Source organism: Tamandua tetradactyla, chromosome 1 (genome assembly GCF_023851605.1).
Source record: "Tamandua tetradactyla isolate mTamTet1 chromosome 1, mTamTet1.pri, whole genome shotgun sequence".
NCBI lineage: Eukaryota > Metazoa > Chordata > Mammalia > Pilosa > Myrmecophagidae > Tamandua > Tamandua tetradactyla.
Genome location: NC_135327.1, coordinates 43639971 through 43656654, shown reverse-complemented (window position 1 = coordinate 43656654; position 16684 = coordinate 43639971). Strand labels below are relative to the sequence as shown.

General features: G+C 38.0%; 1 long non-coding RNA gene across 1 annotated transcript in view; it reads left to right on the top strand.

The window, feature by feature from the left end:
- Window positions 1-16684, top strand: part of LOC143684216 (uncharacterized) — a 129850-nt gene that overhangs the window by 102351 nt on the left and 10815 nt on the right. Inside the window, exon 4 of the long non-coding RNA XR_013175919.1 lies at window positions 15913-16141. This is a non-coding gene — a long non-coding RNA (uncharacterized LOC143684216). The remainder of the gene's footprint in view (window positions 1-15912; window positions 16142-16684) is intronic.

Below are 16684 nucleotides of genomic sequence, written 5' to 3'. Positions count from 1 at the left end.
GAAAAGGAAAAAAAAATCTTGAAAATTAATTAGACAAAGCAGCTTCTCATATGACTGCTGAAATGGTATTCTGAGACACCATGTGACCTTTCACCAATCCCAGGGAATGATCTTCAACCTGGTCAGAAGTCAGAACATTCACCTTAAAACTGATAGGATATAGGGAAGGATGGTTTGCAATGGGATCTGAGGAAACTTTTGGGAGTGATGGCAGTGTTTGGTATCTTGTTTATAGTGACAGTTTCACAGGTATGTGCATCTGTAAAAACTCATCAGATTGTACACCTTCAATATGAGCAGTTTATTGTGTGTAAATTACACCTGAATAAAGTTGTCAAAAAAAGGAAGGAAGGAAGCAAAGGGGGGTAGAGAGGGAGGGAGGAGGGAAGGAAAGAAGGGTGAGGGGGGACAACAGAGAAGAGAAAGTTTGACGCAATAAACACATGGCAAGAATGAGAGGGCAAGGGAGAAAAAGAGCCATGATTTTTAATCCTAGGAGGGCTCTTAAAAAACACGAAATGCCCTGTTTCCTTAAGTAGGGTTTCATTGAGCAATATTCCAGCAAGATGAGAGGAACACATGATTTAAGGTCAAATAAATGTGGGAAATAGATGAATGTTCTATTAGTACGTATTAACACAAAATACAGACTTTGAGAAATCTTGTAGTAAAAACTTCATTTTAAGTTTTTTTCACCTGGTATTTCCCAAACTTACATCAAGTGATGCCTACTCAAGAAAAGCCCTTGTCTAACCCAACCCTTTCATGGAGACATAAGGAAAGCCATGTGGCTGAATAGGAAACAGTACAAGCTAAGAGTACAGGCTTTGACAGTCAGACATCTGAGCCTGTTCTACCACTTACCTCCATCAGTGAGATCTTGGGCAAGTAACAGAAATGCTCCCTACCTGACTTCCCCATGTGAAATGGCATATAAAACCGCAATAGGGTTAGAGGCCTGAACATGTGAGTCTTATGAAATGCTCAAGGCAAAAATCCAGCATCTATGAGAGTCCAAAAAAGCACTGGATTTTATGGGTTGCTAGGAAAGCTGCAGCTCCCTCCAGTCTATCACTGGACTGCTGAGCCTTCAGCATGAAAACAAGCTCTGAATCTTCCAGGCTCTCCCGTGGCTATGCATTGTCCATACTTAGTATTCTACAGCCGAGGTGACCCCCTCGCTCCCTGACATTCACACCCTCATGCAAGTAGCAGGAGGAGACAGCAAAGAATGCAGAAGGACTGACTCAGAGTAAAAGAGAAGTCTATTCTCCTGAGGTGAACTGTGAGGTTAGGTTTGCCGCTTTCCTCAAATCAATCAAAGCCTTTTGCATCATTTTTGTCCCTCCTCCAGACAAAGATACGGTGAACCTCTGTGAGGTGGGGGACTCAGGAAGGAAAGAAGGATGAAGGTAGCAAACTCGAGGAAGTCTCTGAAAAATAAAAGTGAAAACAGAAAACAGTGCTTCTTTTGGTTGACCTGCCGTGACTTTGAATTAAACACCCCCACACTTAGGGTTACTGAGAAATGCTATTGATTGTTAATACTCGCATATGCTTTTATTTAATTATCCTGCTCTATCCACAAGTCCTCATCTCCAAAAGATGGCATGAGCGGTTTGCACTCCATCAGAGGTAGAGTCCGCCGCCCAAGCAGCCTTTCAGAACACACGCTGAGAAAGGATGGGGTTGCTATAGCAACACCATCCACCTCTCTGGAATTGTTCCCTCTCCTTAGCACCTTTCTTGCCAGGCCCTCATCTTCCCTGACAGATATATATGTGTATATATATATGTATTTGCCTTACAATTTACATGGACAAAGAGCATAGGGGGACAATTACTGTGCCCCATGGTTAATCCTGGATCTTTATGTAGGTAAAGTACCTGGAATCAACAAGGTAACCATGTCCAGCTATGCCCAAACCAGGCTGCACATGAGAATCACCCATGGACTGAAAGTCCAGGTGCCTGGGTCTGACTCCAGACCTATGTTCTCAGGCTTTTTAGGAACTTAGCCTTGGAATACAGATTTTTATTTAACAAAACTCCATCGATTTAGGGAATCACTAATTTACTTCAACCCTTTTATCATATATATAAAACACAGGCCCCTAATGCCCTCAGGAGTGAATGAACCAAACTTCCCAGCCCCTAGCAACTTATTTACATTTAACAGGCAAACCCAGCCCATGCCATGTTCCCAAGCTCCAGAAGAGTCACCCGCATGGCTCTGCTGCATGACCACTTCTTCTGGTATTGTATCCTTCCCCCAGATTCTCTGCCACTAATTTGCTCGACTGATTGGCTGCTCGTATTGTTCCTAAGTGTGCCTGATTATAAAGAATCCATAGAAACTCTAGGAGAAGCTTTTGAGCTGCCACATATTTTTATGGGACCCTGTATAGATTTCCCATCAAATAAGCAAATATACAAATTTTATTTCTGATTTAATAATGGCTTGAAATCCCCTCCCCAACTTTGCGAATATTTTGTGATCCTGTACAGTTGGATTCTGAAATAACAAACAGGCCATGGATTCCAATTATTTGTAAATTAAGAAAAATTTCCTTTCGGTTCTTTAGAAATAAATGACCAAGAACTTTTCTTCCAACCCTGAGAGTTTATAAAAGATATATCAAACATGGGACATGTTTATGGGGACAAACTAACTATATACTCTTTTCTATCTATATCTGAACTGTCAGCTCTCAGGAACTAATCTGACGAAGGTGAATTTCAGCCAAGTCAGACCCTGGAAGCCAAGCAACTCCAAGAGTCAGGCTGTGGATCATTAGACTGTGAAATTCTCAGAAACAACGATGCCATTAGGTGGCAATGACATCTAGGTTTACTTAATCCAGACTACGTAAGCGGTGGGACTGCTAAGAACAGCTATGAAGTGGCTACTACTCTTCACCTGACCCTTTCAGCTAGGTCAGAGTTTCTCAGCCTTGGCACTACTGACATTTTGGGCTGGAAAAGTCTTTGTTGCCGGGCTGTGCTGTGCATTGTAGGATATTTAGCAGTATCCTTGGTCTCTACCCACCAGGTGCCAGTAGCAGTCCTTGCTGTTGTGAAAACCACAAGAGTCTCCAGACATTGCCAAATGTCCCCTGCAAGACAAAATTGCCCCTGGTTGAGAACCAGTGTTCATTTATAACACAGGTCTGGAATTTTCCCATCTGCAATACTTCCCCATGTCCCTCTGTAGCTTCTGCCAAGCTGCTTACTTAATTCTTTTTTTTCAAATATCTTTATAGAGATTAATTCAAATATCATAAAATTCACCTATTTAGAGTGTACTCTTTAATGGTTTGAAGCACACTCATAATGTTGTGCAACCATCACTGCAATCTAAGTTTAGAACATTTTCATCACTTTAAAAAGAAACCCATTAGCAGTCACTCTTTTTCCCCAACCCCGGCCCGAGGCAACCACTAATCTACTTTCTGTCTCTATAGATTTGCCTCTTGTGGCCTTTTCATATAAGTGGGATCATACTTTCATTTAGCGTAATGCGTTCAAGGTTCATTCATGTTGATGTTGTAACATGTGTCAGTGTGACATTTCTTTTTATTGTTGAATAATACTCCATTGTATCGATATACCACCTTTTGTTCCATTGTGAGGATATATCACTTATCAGTTATATATACCCACTTCGGGACAATTCGGAATAGTGCTGTTATGAACATTCATGTACAGGTTTTTGTGTGGACATAAGTTTTCATTTCTCTTGGGTATTTACCCAGGAGTGGAATCTCTGGATCATCCAGTAACTACATGTTCAACATTTTGAGGAACTGCCAGATTGTTTTTCAAAGTGGCTGCACCATCTTACGTTCTCACCAGCAATATATAAGGGTTCTGATTTCTCCACATTCTTCATACTTGTGATCTACCTATTGCGGGCCCTGCCTCCCAAGTGTTTATCCAACTTGGTGACATTACATAAATATATGGTGTGCCGGTTTGAATCTGTTGTGTACGCCAGAAAAGCCAAGTTCTTTAATCCTCATTCAATATTGCTGGCTGGGAGCTTTTGGATGGTTTCCATGGAGATTGACCCATCCCCAACTGTGGGTAGTAACTTTTCATTGTATGGTTTCCATGGAGATGCATCTCCAACCATTCAAGGTGAGGTTGCTTACTAGAGCCCTTTAAGAGGGAACCATTTTGGAAAAAGCTTTAGAACCCATGCAGCCAGAGACCTTTGGAGATGAAGAAGAAAAATGCCCCCAGGGCATTCATGAAGCAAGAAGCCTAGAGAGAAAGCTAGTGGACATCACCATGTTCGCCATGTGACTTTCCAGTTGAGAGAGAAACTCTGAACATCGGCCTTCTTGAACCAAGGTATCTTTCCCTGGATGCCTTAGATTGGACATTTCTATAGCCTTGCTTTAATTTAATTTGTTTATAAAATATATAAACTTGCAACTTAATAAATTCTCCCCTTTTAAAAGCCATTTTGTTTTTGGTATATCACATTCCAGTAGCTTGAAAACTAGAACATATGGTTAAGCTGGGTGTATGCCCTTTGGTAATAAATATAAAAAATATGCATTCATCTGTCTGCAGATGACAAGATTTTATCATCACCACACATTCCAGTTATTGCCAGGGGGAAGGGCTAGAGAGAAATCATTTAAAACCCAAATAGTTGGTTTGGGAAACTACCACACCTCTACCTGCCTCCTTTTAACTTCTAAATATTTAATATCCCTCTGAAACAAGTCACTCCACTCAGGTGTACACTCTGCAGTTAGCTACTTTGGGAAGAAAGAAACTCTTATGAAGAGAACCTTCCAAATATGGGCCTTCTATCCATGCGCTTACTGATTTTATGTGATCAAAGTGACTGTTAGTTACACCAGTTTAGGATTTTTCTAACCATGCTTAGAAAATATAGTTTGTCCATGTGATGGTTAATTTTATATGTCAAGCTGGCTAACATTAGCCTAGATGTTGCTGTAGAGATATTTTATAGGTGCAGTTAGCTTTAAGTCAAGGAGATTATCCTTGATCATGTCTGTCTGTGTGTGTATGTGTGTGTGTGTGTGTGAAAGAGAGAGAGAGAGAGAGAGAGAGAGAGAGAGAGACTCATCCAATCAGTTGAAGACCTTGAGAGCAAAGAACTGAGGTTTCCAGAGAAATAAGAAATTCTATTTCAAGAACGCCATATCTGCGTGAATGTACCTGCTTGGAATATATATTTTTCTCTTAACTGTTTCACTTTATAGCTAAGAACAAAACAGGGGACCTAATATAGAAATGTCTAAGAGAAGTATTCAGGTATATATTTGGAAGTTACAAATCAAACAAATTCAGAGTCGCATGCATATAAAATTTTTTTATGGAAATATAAAACAATGCCATTTTCTATTAGAATTTTTTGTCCCAAGTAGAGCAGTTAGGAGCCTCAAGTGGGAAAAAAAAAAAAAAAAAAGACTTCCACATCTAGCCTTGACTGAATTTCCTGCCTTCCACCTGCCCTATGGATTTTGGACTTGCTAGCCCCTACAATTGTGTGATCCACATCCTTAAATAAATTTCTTCACAAATATACATGTAGATGTTGGTTCTGTTTCTCTGGAGAACTCTGGCTAGTATAGTCCAATTGTCCATGTGGTTGAATCAACCAAAGGTTATTTTGGATTGGCTGGGAAATATTTTCTCTGTTCACTTCTAGGGAGAGATAAGGAAGATGGCCATTCAGGAATATGTCCTTGTCCTCAGTTTTTAAACAATGGCAGTTCTACCCCATACTCCATGAGTCATTAAAAGAACACCACAGAATCACCAGACCACAGGTAGCAGCAGGGCACACAGACAAAAGCATCAAGAGGCCACATGTATTAATTAGCCACTTGCTACTTGTCAGGACCTATACTTACTTTTTCAGAATATTTCTCAGTGAACTCTTACAACAACCCTGCAAGGTAGATATTATTTCATCCATTATACAGGTGAGGAAACTGAAGATCACGAGGCTTAAGTAACTTTTCCAGATCTCACAGTTAGGGAATGGTGGAGTTAGGGTTTAACTGGGCTGGCCGTGGTATCTGCTCTCACATTCACTCTGCTGCTGATTCGCTGGTACTCGTTGGGATGTAAGTTTTGAAACTCTCAGTTGCTCAACTTCTTTCAAATGCTCAGCAGAAAGAAAATGGGTTTATTAGGGATGTGTGATAGATAGGAAATCCTTTCATTTCCCTAGATACTTTGATACTTTGAAACCTACCCCTGGATTAAAACAGACTTCTAAACACTTCTTGCTTTTGCTGTATCATCTTGCTTTCCCCAAAGACTGCTTATTCTGAACTGTGCTGTGGCATGAAACCTTCATCCTGTACTGAGAGATACTTCCAGAAAGAGTCCAACAGCTCTGGCTTTCTTTGGTTTTTACCATGGAAAAGCAATGGTTATGGACATGGATGAACCATCTTATCGCTGGGCGAACATGGGCAGTTCATGTGGTTCAGTTTCTTCCTCTGTAGTATGTGGATGTTACTTGTGCTTACCTCGTGAAATCGTGTGAGGATTAAAGCAGCTAACACCCAAGTGCCCAGGATAGTGACCAGCACAGAGGCAGGATGAAATCAGCATGACCTGTAGGATAGCAGATCAAATAGGGATCTGCAGTTGCAAGCAAGAGAAACCCACTTTGGTTACACTGAGCAAAAACAGAAAGAGAAGAAAGAAAAAGAAAAGGAACTTAATGGAAGGAAGGGCACAGAACCTAAGACCAAAGGGAGCGACATTCAGCTGCAAGAGTCCAGACAGCAGAAAGAAATGGAAGGCCTGCTGTATGCTCTGTTTTGAGGATCCATAGAATAAAATGTCTGTTTTCAAATCCTAAATAATTGTGCCTCTTCTGAACATTTAATTGGTTTTGACATTCTGGCTACTGCAGAATTTTAGTTGCTCATATTTCTTTCATTGTGAAGGCTACTAGAAATTCTAAGACCACGTAAGTGGCTCATCTTTGGAAAATTGGCGAATTTTCTGTCTAGAAGTCTGTATACTATCCTGGTGCCATCATTTTCACTGCATGTAACTACCAGTTGCCTCATATTTCTCACTCATTATAAATGTACTCTATCTCAGGTGCTTTAGTAGCTACCACTTACTTAGTGTTTCTTAGGCAGTGTGCTGAACACTTTAAATACATTATTTTATTTAATCCATGTCCCCATCTCCCAAAAAGCCTGAAAAATGAGGCTTCTGCTGTTGTCACATTTTACAGCAGAAGACAGTAAGTTTTAGAGAGACTAGATAACTTGACCGAGTTCACATAGCTAGTGAGGGGCGGAGCTGAGTTTCAAAAGTGACACCAATTTTTAAAGGCATATTTAACTTCTCAACTCACTTTACACACACACCCTCAATTGTATTCTTAAAAAACAGTGATGGCATAACAGCTATTGCTAGCATTAATTGAATATGCACCATGTACCAGCAGGGTGCTAAATGGATTATGTTCATTCTCTCCTAGAATTTTGAAGCAAGTATTGTTGCCATCTCCTCTCTAAGGAGTGAAAATTGAGGCTTAGAAAGGTTGTGGAGCTGGCCTAAGTTCAAGGCTAGTAAGTGGAAAAGTGGAAAATTTTGCATTTAATTGCTGGTCTGTCTGACTCCAGGACCCAGCTTTTAACCAAATTCCTCTCACATTCACACTGTAAAATAAAGTTATTAAAACTGATTTTATAAGTCCAAGTAGGCACTCTCTTTCTGATTACTGTCTTGGAAGGAAGGCAGAAGGGAATGCATGATCACTGACTAAATTTTCAAGTGTCTTTGACCCCTGACTTTAAAGCCTCCAAAGCTTAGACTGTTAAGTGCTTGGATGGCCACTGGGCAGCTGGTCTACCCTTAGGGAGCTTCTCCAACAAGACTAGTCATGACTTTTAACTTTCAGTTGAGCATCATAGGGTGCGATTACTGATGAAGGCATCACCAGAAATTATAATATTGGTTCATTGACAAATCATAGTCATTACTCTTCTGCATGAATAATCTATCGGCTTTGTTTGCATAGACCTTATTTAGAGTATGTCAGCTGCAAAGATTGCATGTCGTATGAGACACAGCAGGAGCAGGGGACATGCAGAAGACAAAGTCCTATTCCTAAGAAGCTGACAACCTAACTAGAGATAAGATGGTGGTACAAAAAAAAAACTGAGCCAGTTTAAAATTAAATGATTGACTTTGGCTTCTGGAAAGATGGGGCAGACTCCATTCCTCTAAATATTTACTTTACACTAAGTAAAACTATAAACCCTGGATATTATATATAAAATGAACATAAGTCTGAAAACTGGAGAGCAGGAGGGAGTTGGTCAGTGACCTTGGGACCCGAGGAATGATATGAGGATGACTTCCCTGGGTTTTCTTTTTGCCTCATATGACCCAGACTCAGAGCTGAAGAAGACTGCAAAATAGAAACACCAACAGGCAAAAATAGAAAAAGCACCAAAAAAACCTGCTGTCTCTAGCCACAAGACAGTAAAGGGTAGCTTAGCAAGGCAGAAAAAGCTTATATACAGTAAATACTCAACCCGAAACAAATACCACAGATATAATTGGTGGTCTCAGTCCTGCCCACACTAGCAAGGCTGAGCTTAGACTTCTACTCCTTCTTGGCTATAATGGTTATCTCAACCCCCAACCCCCCACCTCCCCATCACCACCATCACTGGGGGTCAGAGAAGGCCCAGTAGAGAGCCGGGACTTTCATCCTCCCCCATACTATGGCAGGTCAGTGGTGACCACATAGGGAGCTTGGACTTCTACCTACACCCAACACTGGCACAGGGCCCTTCCCTCCCCATTGGTGGGGATTGGACAGTCAGGACTTTCACCAGCACCCAGCACTAAAAAGGCTACCACCCCCACAGAGTCAGTAGAGACAGCATGGGGAGAGGTAACAAGGGACCCTCAACCTTCAACATGGTGTTGGAAATCCTAGCCAGTGCAATAAGGCAAGAAAAACAAATAAAAGGCATATAGGTCAGAAAGAAAGAAAGGAAACTGTCCTGATTTGCAGACGACATGACTGTCCAATTCTTATATATATTATTTATTCTTACTAAAGTACATGTATTCCATTTTAATAAGGTCTCTAAAAGGAGTAAAATTCATGAGGTCAAACCACTTTAACTGGAACTTTTAATGTAGACTTAAGTTTTAAAATATAGGTCCTACATTTATCTGGATAAGTTTATTTCTAGGTATTTTATCTTTTAGGTTGATGATGTAAATTGGATATTTCCTTCCATTTATTTTCAAGTGAGTTACAGTTCTTTTGATAAGGAAATTCTTAATGTTTGTATATTAATTTCATTACTGAATTCTTTTGTTGTTATAAGTTATTTTGGCTGCAGTATTCCAGGTATTCTGTTCATATCAGAGCAAATAATATTAATCTTGCCTACTTCTTTGCAACACATACATGTAGTATATTTTTTTTGCTTAACTGCTTTAACTAATACTTTCAGAATAAAGTTAATGGCTTTGATAACATCTTCGTTTTATTCACCTTTAAACATGGTAATCCATTCTTTAAACATATATCCAATCTCATAACTCATATACCATTTATTTTTATTATAGTAAGGATTTTTCATTTTAAATGAGGAAGAAAAGTAGGATTTTCAAAAATGCTTTTTTATTTAATGAGATAATCTTAGGTTTTATGTCTGTTGATTTATATTATATAATGTTAAAAAGTGATATATTATCTTAGATTTACCAATTTTTAATTATTTTTGCATTTCTGGAATAAATATCCTTTGTTTATGATGCCTTATATTTTTAAACCTGCTCCTGAGTTATACTTGTTAATATTTCACTTAGCATTTTGATATTGATATTTATAAATTTATAAATTATAGTTTACTATAGTATTTTTGATAGATTTAAGTCATACTAAATATAAAAATAATTTGAACACTTTTATTCTTTATGTCTTGAGAAGATTAAAACAATATTTAAATAATCTATTTTTTCATAGTTTGAAACTGTCTACATGCCTGTGCTTCTTGGAGAGATAATTCTTTTGATAACTTTCTTAATATCTTCTGTGGTTCTTTAGCTTTCCTATTTATTCTGGAATTGATTTTGTTGACTATTTTATTGGAAAATAGATTAATTAAGTCTAAATATCCATTATTTTTTCTTAAGTTTTTGTGATACTTTAAATGTTCTTTGTATTAGTTAATGCTCCTCTTTTCACCCATTTCCCCATGTTATCACTATTTTAATGTGGTAGTTGCTTTAAATTTTGTTTTGGTTTTACATATAATCTCTGCTTTTTTTCTGTTTTTTTAGTTTTTCGTTTTATTTTCTCCATATATTTCCTCCCTTCTGTTTTCCTTTAATTATGTAAGTATTTAAGCCATAAAGTTTGTTTTGAACTAAGCTTTAGCTATTACAATTTGTAATTCTTATACATTTCTGGCTTTCGTATTCACTGGATATCTTTTCAAAAACATGCCATATGTTTGCTTTTTGTTTGATTGATGATGGCATCATTTTTGTTATTATTTACATTGTGGCTTTCTTTGTGTTTTCTTATTATCTGGTATGGCAAAAAAGAACTTGACAATCTGTTTTCAAACTGCCCCTGAAATCCTCATTTCCTGACTATGTGACTTTGTGACATGACTGTTTTGGACATGTATCCCTATAAAATTTTTTTTAACATGGAGACATTGTGATAAGTCTAAGGAACAAACAATTCAGCATTCAGCTTCCTTTGTTTTAATCAGTGTAGTGGATATGTAAGTGTGTCATGCCTGTGATGTTCTTTGACCTTGTAACTGAAATAATTTATGACTCTGTACCTCATCTCCCTAAATACAGTTTAACTTAGTCCATTCCTGATTTTGTCCCTGACCAATCCAGTGATGGCCATTTACATTTGTGACCCAGTCACAGAATAGACCTCAGAAGCTCCAGCTGCTTAGATTGCTCCAATACAAAATTAGGCATCTGGAGCGCACAGGTGGTTCAGTAGTAGAATGCTCGCCTTTCATGCAGGAGACCCAAGTTTGATTCCCAGACCATATACCCTCACCCACAAAAACGGTACAAAATTAGCCATCTATAGGGGCTAGATTGTGTCTGCTACTTGGTAACTGAACTGCTCTTCTTGAGGTCAGTGGTGCCCTGGACCTTCTCAGGCACAACCCACTCTCATTCCTTCTCCTGACGGCACTCAGTCTTCAGGCTATAACTGTGTTTCCCCAGTTCCTATCATGGCACATGCAATATCACCTTTTGATGCAATAAATATCCTGTTACTTAATCACACGATCCCAGGAGTAGACACACCAACTCACCCTTCTCTCTGACTCTTTCAGGTAACCTCCTATCAGGTTTGGTGTCATGATAAATTGTGGAATCACCTTGCACACCCTCAGATTCACAGGAAGCCAGAGGGAAGGAGGTGCCATGTGGCCATCTCTCTAACACCCTCCCTGAGGTGGAATGGGGAGAAAATGCAGTGTTACCATCCTCAACAGGTCCAGGCAGGAAGCAGAAGAGAGGTTCTATTCCCCTCTCATATCTCCCAACAGCACGGTATAGAGTTCATTTTGCCCACTTTCTTCTTCCCAAGCTTTCTTCTCCTTTTGCCTCTCAACATCTCCTTATCTAGTAATCTGTGCGCTATAGCACAACAGGCAAGTAGGGGAGACTCTACAGCTATACCATACAGGTCACGAAACGGAGCATCAGTTCATGCTTTTAAATATCCTACTATGCAAAGACGTCTTCCTCTCACTTTCTTTAAGCATTTCCTCATCACTATCCTTTGGATTCATGTCAAGGTTAGGGTTATGTTGCCTAAGAACTAGGGATGGTGCAGAATTTGGGATAGCACTTGGGGTAAAGTTTAGAGCTGGATTGGAATTAACTAATGCCTGGCAAGCACTTACTGTAAAATCATATGTAACCTGACTTGCTTATCTCAGTAATGACCTTCAAGTGCCATGTCTGTTCATTCTCTGAGCATTCACATGACTCTCGAATGGTCTGCCTCGCTCTTGAAATTACAACAGGCATCAGCTTATAAATAGATTAAGCTGCTTAATTATGGAACCTATTCCATTTTCCATTTGAAGATTTTCTGAGTATACATTACATTATTTTCAGAGACTTCCTGGTTACGCCAACTATACTTGATCTGGTATCTTTAGATTGTTTTGGAGTGTTGGAAGAGACAATTTACAGCAGGAGCTCTTATTCTCAGCTCCAGGGTATGTCTTTGTAATCATGAAATTTCTCATAAGTGTAAATCATTTAATGTAATATGGAAATGAATAAGATAAAAGTTCTTATACTTAGATTTGGAATTAAGACCAGAATTAAGACAAAACTAGGATGAAGTATAATGAGCAATGTCTATCATATGCATTACCTGGTAATAAAAAAGCAGTGATTTTTTATTTTGACTGAGTTGACTTGATGTGGCAAGAAAATGTCGCATGAAATTAACTCCACCATCAGACTTGATGATCTTTTTGGAAGAAAGGGCAGTGGATAGATAGGTCTGTCATGGCTGAAGATGTGTAGCTTTAGTTGTGTTATTAATTAAAGCTCTTGGGATATGTAAAAGCTGAGAAGTGAAGAGACTCTTCCACCACTACTGGACTAAATCTGCAGATGGAAAGCAAAGCAGAGCCAAACCCCCTCCTGCCCTTCCATTGCTCAGGGCTGATGTCCCTGGCTTTCCTTAAGGTACCAGATGGAAAACACTCTTGAGCAACCAGTGACTCACTGGCTCATCATCTCATGGCTAACTCCTATATTTATATACTCTCTCATTTGATCTGTTGAATTCTTTGGCACAATTGGACTTACAGGCCCTTATACTATCCACGTCTTTGACCATCAGGCATGGTATTTAATTGTGGATGCATTGCCAATGCCCTGTGAATATTTTTCCTATGTCAAGGTAAGCATTTGTTCAAGGCAAAGAGTCCCAGGAAAGGAGAGTAAAGGCTTTTGCTCTACACTCTCTAAAGTCCTTGCAATATGCATTCCTTAATGAAGCCAGATGCATCCACTTTCACTTGGTTCATGCATGATCAAAGTGACTCATGGCTGTAATTTTAATATGCCAATTGTTTTCTCAAGAAAACCACAAGACTGCTTTGCAAGAAATTAATTTACATCTATTTCAGACATTACAGATTCTCTGCAATGGGATTAAATATCTTTTTTAAAAGATATTTATTATATCTTTTAACTTCATAACAACTTTTAAGAAAGTTATTATATTTACAAAATAGCAGCTTTGTTGTTGTTAGGAAAGTTTTTGGCCTAAATAAACTTTGTGAATTATTCATTATAAACAATTTTTCACTTTGTATATTCGTTAATTGTATTAGCATTGGATCATGTGAACTACAATTAACTGGATGATTTTATGACCCATAACCAGAGCTTGGCTTAGTGACCTATGCCAGCTTATGTACTAATTGGCAGTAGAGAGCCTCCTAAAGAAACACATAAAGTGAATCAGGCTTTAAAAAATATGATATTACCCATTTAATGGCTCCTTTTACTACCACTTTTTAACTCACCATTTTTTGAAGTAAAGTCTCTAATTTTAAACTGAGCCTTTTATTTGTTTTATTTTAAATATCATTCATTACATTTAGGAAAACTTCTTTTAAATCAAAGCTACTCATAAACCCACCTTCAGAGATATCATTGCTAACATTTTTTTTCCTTATAGATTTAGGCAGAACTGATTAGATATGAAATCTATTGTATTGGAGACAGGTGATATATTTGGTTAAGAATGAACACGTAAACATAATTGGTAGGTTGAATGGATTTAGGTATGTTTGGAAATGTTTTATGTATAATGTTACTAGAAATGACCTGTGTTTTAAAAGTGGCACATTGGGAGAAACAGATGAAAAGAAAGAGGCAAAGAATATTTGCATTTTTGAAACTAGAGTAGTGAGACAACAACTCATTTTGGAGTTCAATCAAACGGAGCTGACAGAGGTCCAGCTATTTTGAAACTGGTGCTGATACAATTCCTTTTTGCCCCAATTATGCCCCTTACCTTCTTAGGACAATAATATTACAAAGGGAAATACCAAATGCAATTGAAGTAAACAATAATTAGGGAAAAAGTAAACAGTAATTAGGGGAAATCTGGACGGAATTTGAGAGGAGTTTGCTCAGTGGGAAAAAGATGAACTCACAAGAGGAATGGACCTGGGTTCAAAGTAAGAAATATTTTACTGAGCTCATGGACTTCAGAGTCAGTTTAGTACAATGTTTAAAGATCCCAACTCTGAGTTCAGACTCTCTGCGTTCAAATCCTGATTGTGCAAGTTGCCTAGTCTTTGGTTACCTTCATAGCAAATGGGAATGGTAGAAGTTGTGGTGAAGATTGTGAGAATTAAAAGATGTAAATACTTAAAACAGCACTTGGCCCATAGTAAAGTAGTTCAATAAATATTCGCTATTATTATCATCCACCAATCAGTTTGGTCGTAGTCAGTATTAACAGGCTGGGAGTTTTAAAGCAACATTGCTTGCTTCGGTCATTGCTGCATAGAAAGAAACCTAAGGATTAAGACATAATCAGTTGTTTAACCTGAAATAGCTTGGATCACTAACATGTAGGGAGGATTTTTCTTCTTTGATGACCTTTTCTGCATAAAAATCTTTTTTTTTTTTCTTTTTCTGTCATTGAGAATTGATCCCAGTATACGGGGTTAAGATAGGGAATTGAGAGAGTCCATGTTCGATTATATATATTTTTCACATTTGTACATTTTTACATTAATGAAGTTTTAATATACATATGATTTTGAGTCTTTATTTTTCATTTAATATTATAGTAAGCATTACCTAGCTAGAAAGTTTTTTCATAAGCCTAACATTAACATCTGCATAACAGTGCACTGTGTGATTGTATCATGGTGCAATTAACTATTGCCTACTGTTGGAGATTTTATGAATTCTGATATTTCGACGTTATAAATTGTGTGACAGTGAACAACTTTACTCATTAATTTCTTCAGCAACTATTTATTGAACATCTACTATATTCCAGCCACCATTCAGAGCACTGGGGATAACAACAGTAAATCTAACATAGATTTTGCTCCACATCTCTCATTTTTATCACTCAGGAATACTTGTTGGTTCAGAAAGGATGAACATTTTAAGGCTCTTGACATTCGTTGCCACATAGCTATAAAAACATGCCAATTTATACTCCCTCAGCAATAGATCACACAATTAATGAGCTTGAATCAATTAAAATGCTTCTCAGGTATCCACTCATATCTAAAAGCATCTCCACCCACTGGAGAAAGCAGATGGAAATGCAGTTCAAAGAAATAGTTTCTTTTTCTACATCAACAATCCATGTCTATAGTGAATAAGCCATACTGACTCATTTAACTTGGTGAAATCATTCTACAAGACTGGAAATGAGAATAGGAGAGGTGTTGGAAAGAATAAGATTTGTGCTATTGATTAACCAAATGATATAGCTTTATAAAAAACAAGCTGTTATATTTTGGGGGGGGTATACATTATTTGAGGATGAATATTCAAAAGATGCATGACAAAAACAATATTGCAATAGCATTCCACATGATATTGGTCTGCTCTTTTATCTTAAAATATGGGATATGTGAAAAGAATAGGCATCAAAGATTAGCCACAGGGGAAGAGGGAAAATGGATTATGGGGTGAGTCCTTTTTGCTGCCAGCAGCCCTCTAAAACTTGGTAGGAATTAAAAATAGTGATGAGTGCAAAGTGTGAACTGGGAATTGCACTATAAACCTTGTTCCAATGTATTTTTTATTAAAAGTAAATTCTTCGTTTCCATCAGAACCAAATATTAATTCCCATCTCTCTTCTTGCAGATAAAGGGGCTACCTGCTCAGAATTTTAAAACAAGATCACAAAGAAAGCAGTTCAATTTGCAATATTTCCCTTGGAGAATATTTTGTTGGTGTTATATTTAGGGCTTGAATGTGAACTGCCAACTAGTTAGCATCTGGGTGAGGCTTGACTTAGAGACACGTTATTTTGTTCTGGACTGACTAAGTGTGCAGAATTTTCATCCCTTCAAGGGTACTACTTCTATAACCGGTAAGAATATAAAAATATAATAATATTAATAATAATAACTGCTACTGTCTTTTAAGCTGGTATTATGTACTAGACACTGCAAATTCTTGCCTGCACAGACTTGTTATATCCTTCTCCAAATCTTGGGGTAAGATATTATATTCAGTCTTCACAGGTTAAATAAATGGAGGCTCAAAGGAGCTTAGTTACATGACTAAGGTCACAGAAGTTCAGTAGATGAAGAATTTAAACTCAAGAGTTTCTAACTTTAAAAACCTCTAATGGAGGGTTGTCTGAAGAATTTAGTAGGAGAACAATGTAGGAGTCCAAATTCTGGACTTAAACAATGTAAGTAGGAACATCAACAAGGTGGCGTCATGCTAAATGGATGAGATCTGGCCATTAACTTGGGATAAGGTCAGTTCAGAGCCTAGGGAACTCATAAGGATGGGATCTTAGTAATAAAGGTTGAAACATTTCAGAGGCAAAACCTGAGTCCATCCTTAGAACTACAAATCCATCTCTGGGTCCTTCAGAATCATGGCCTCAGCAAAGTTTTCCTGA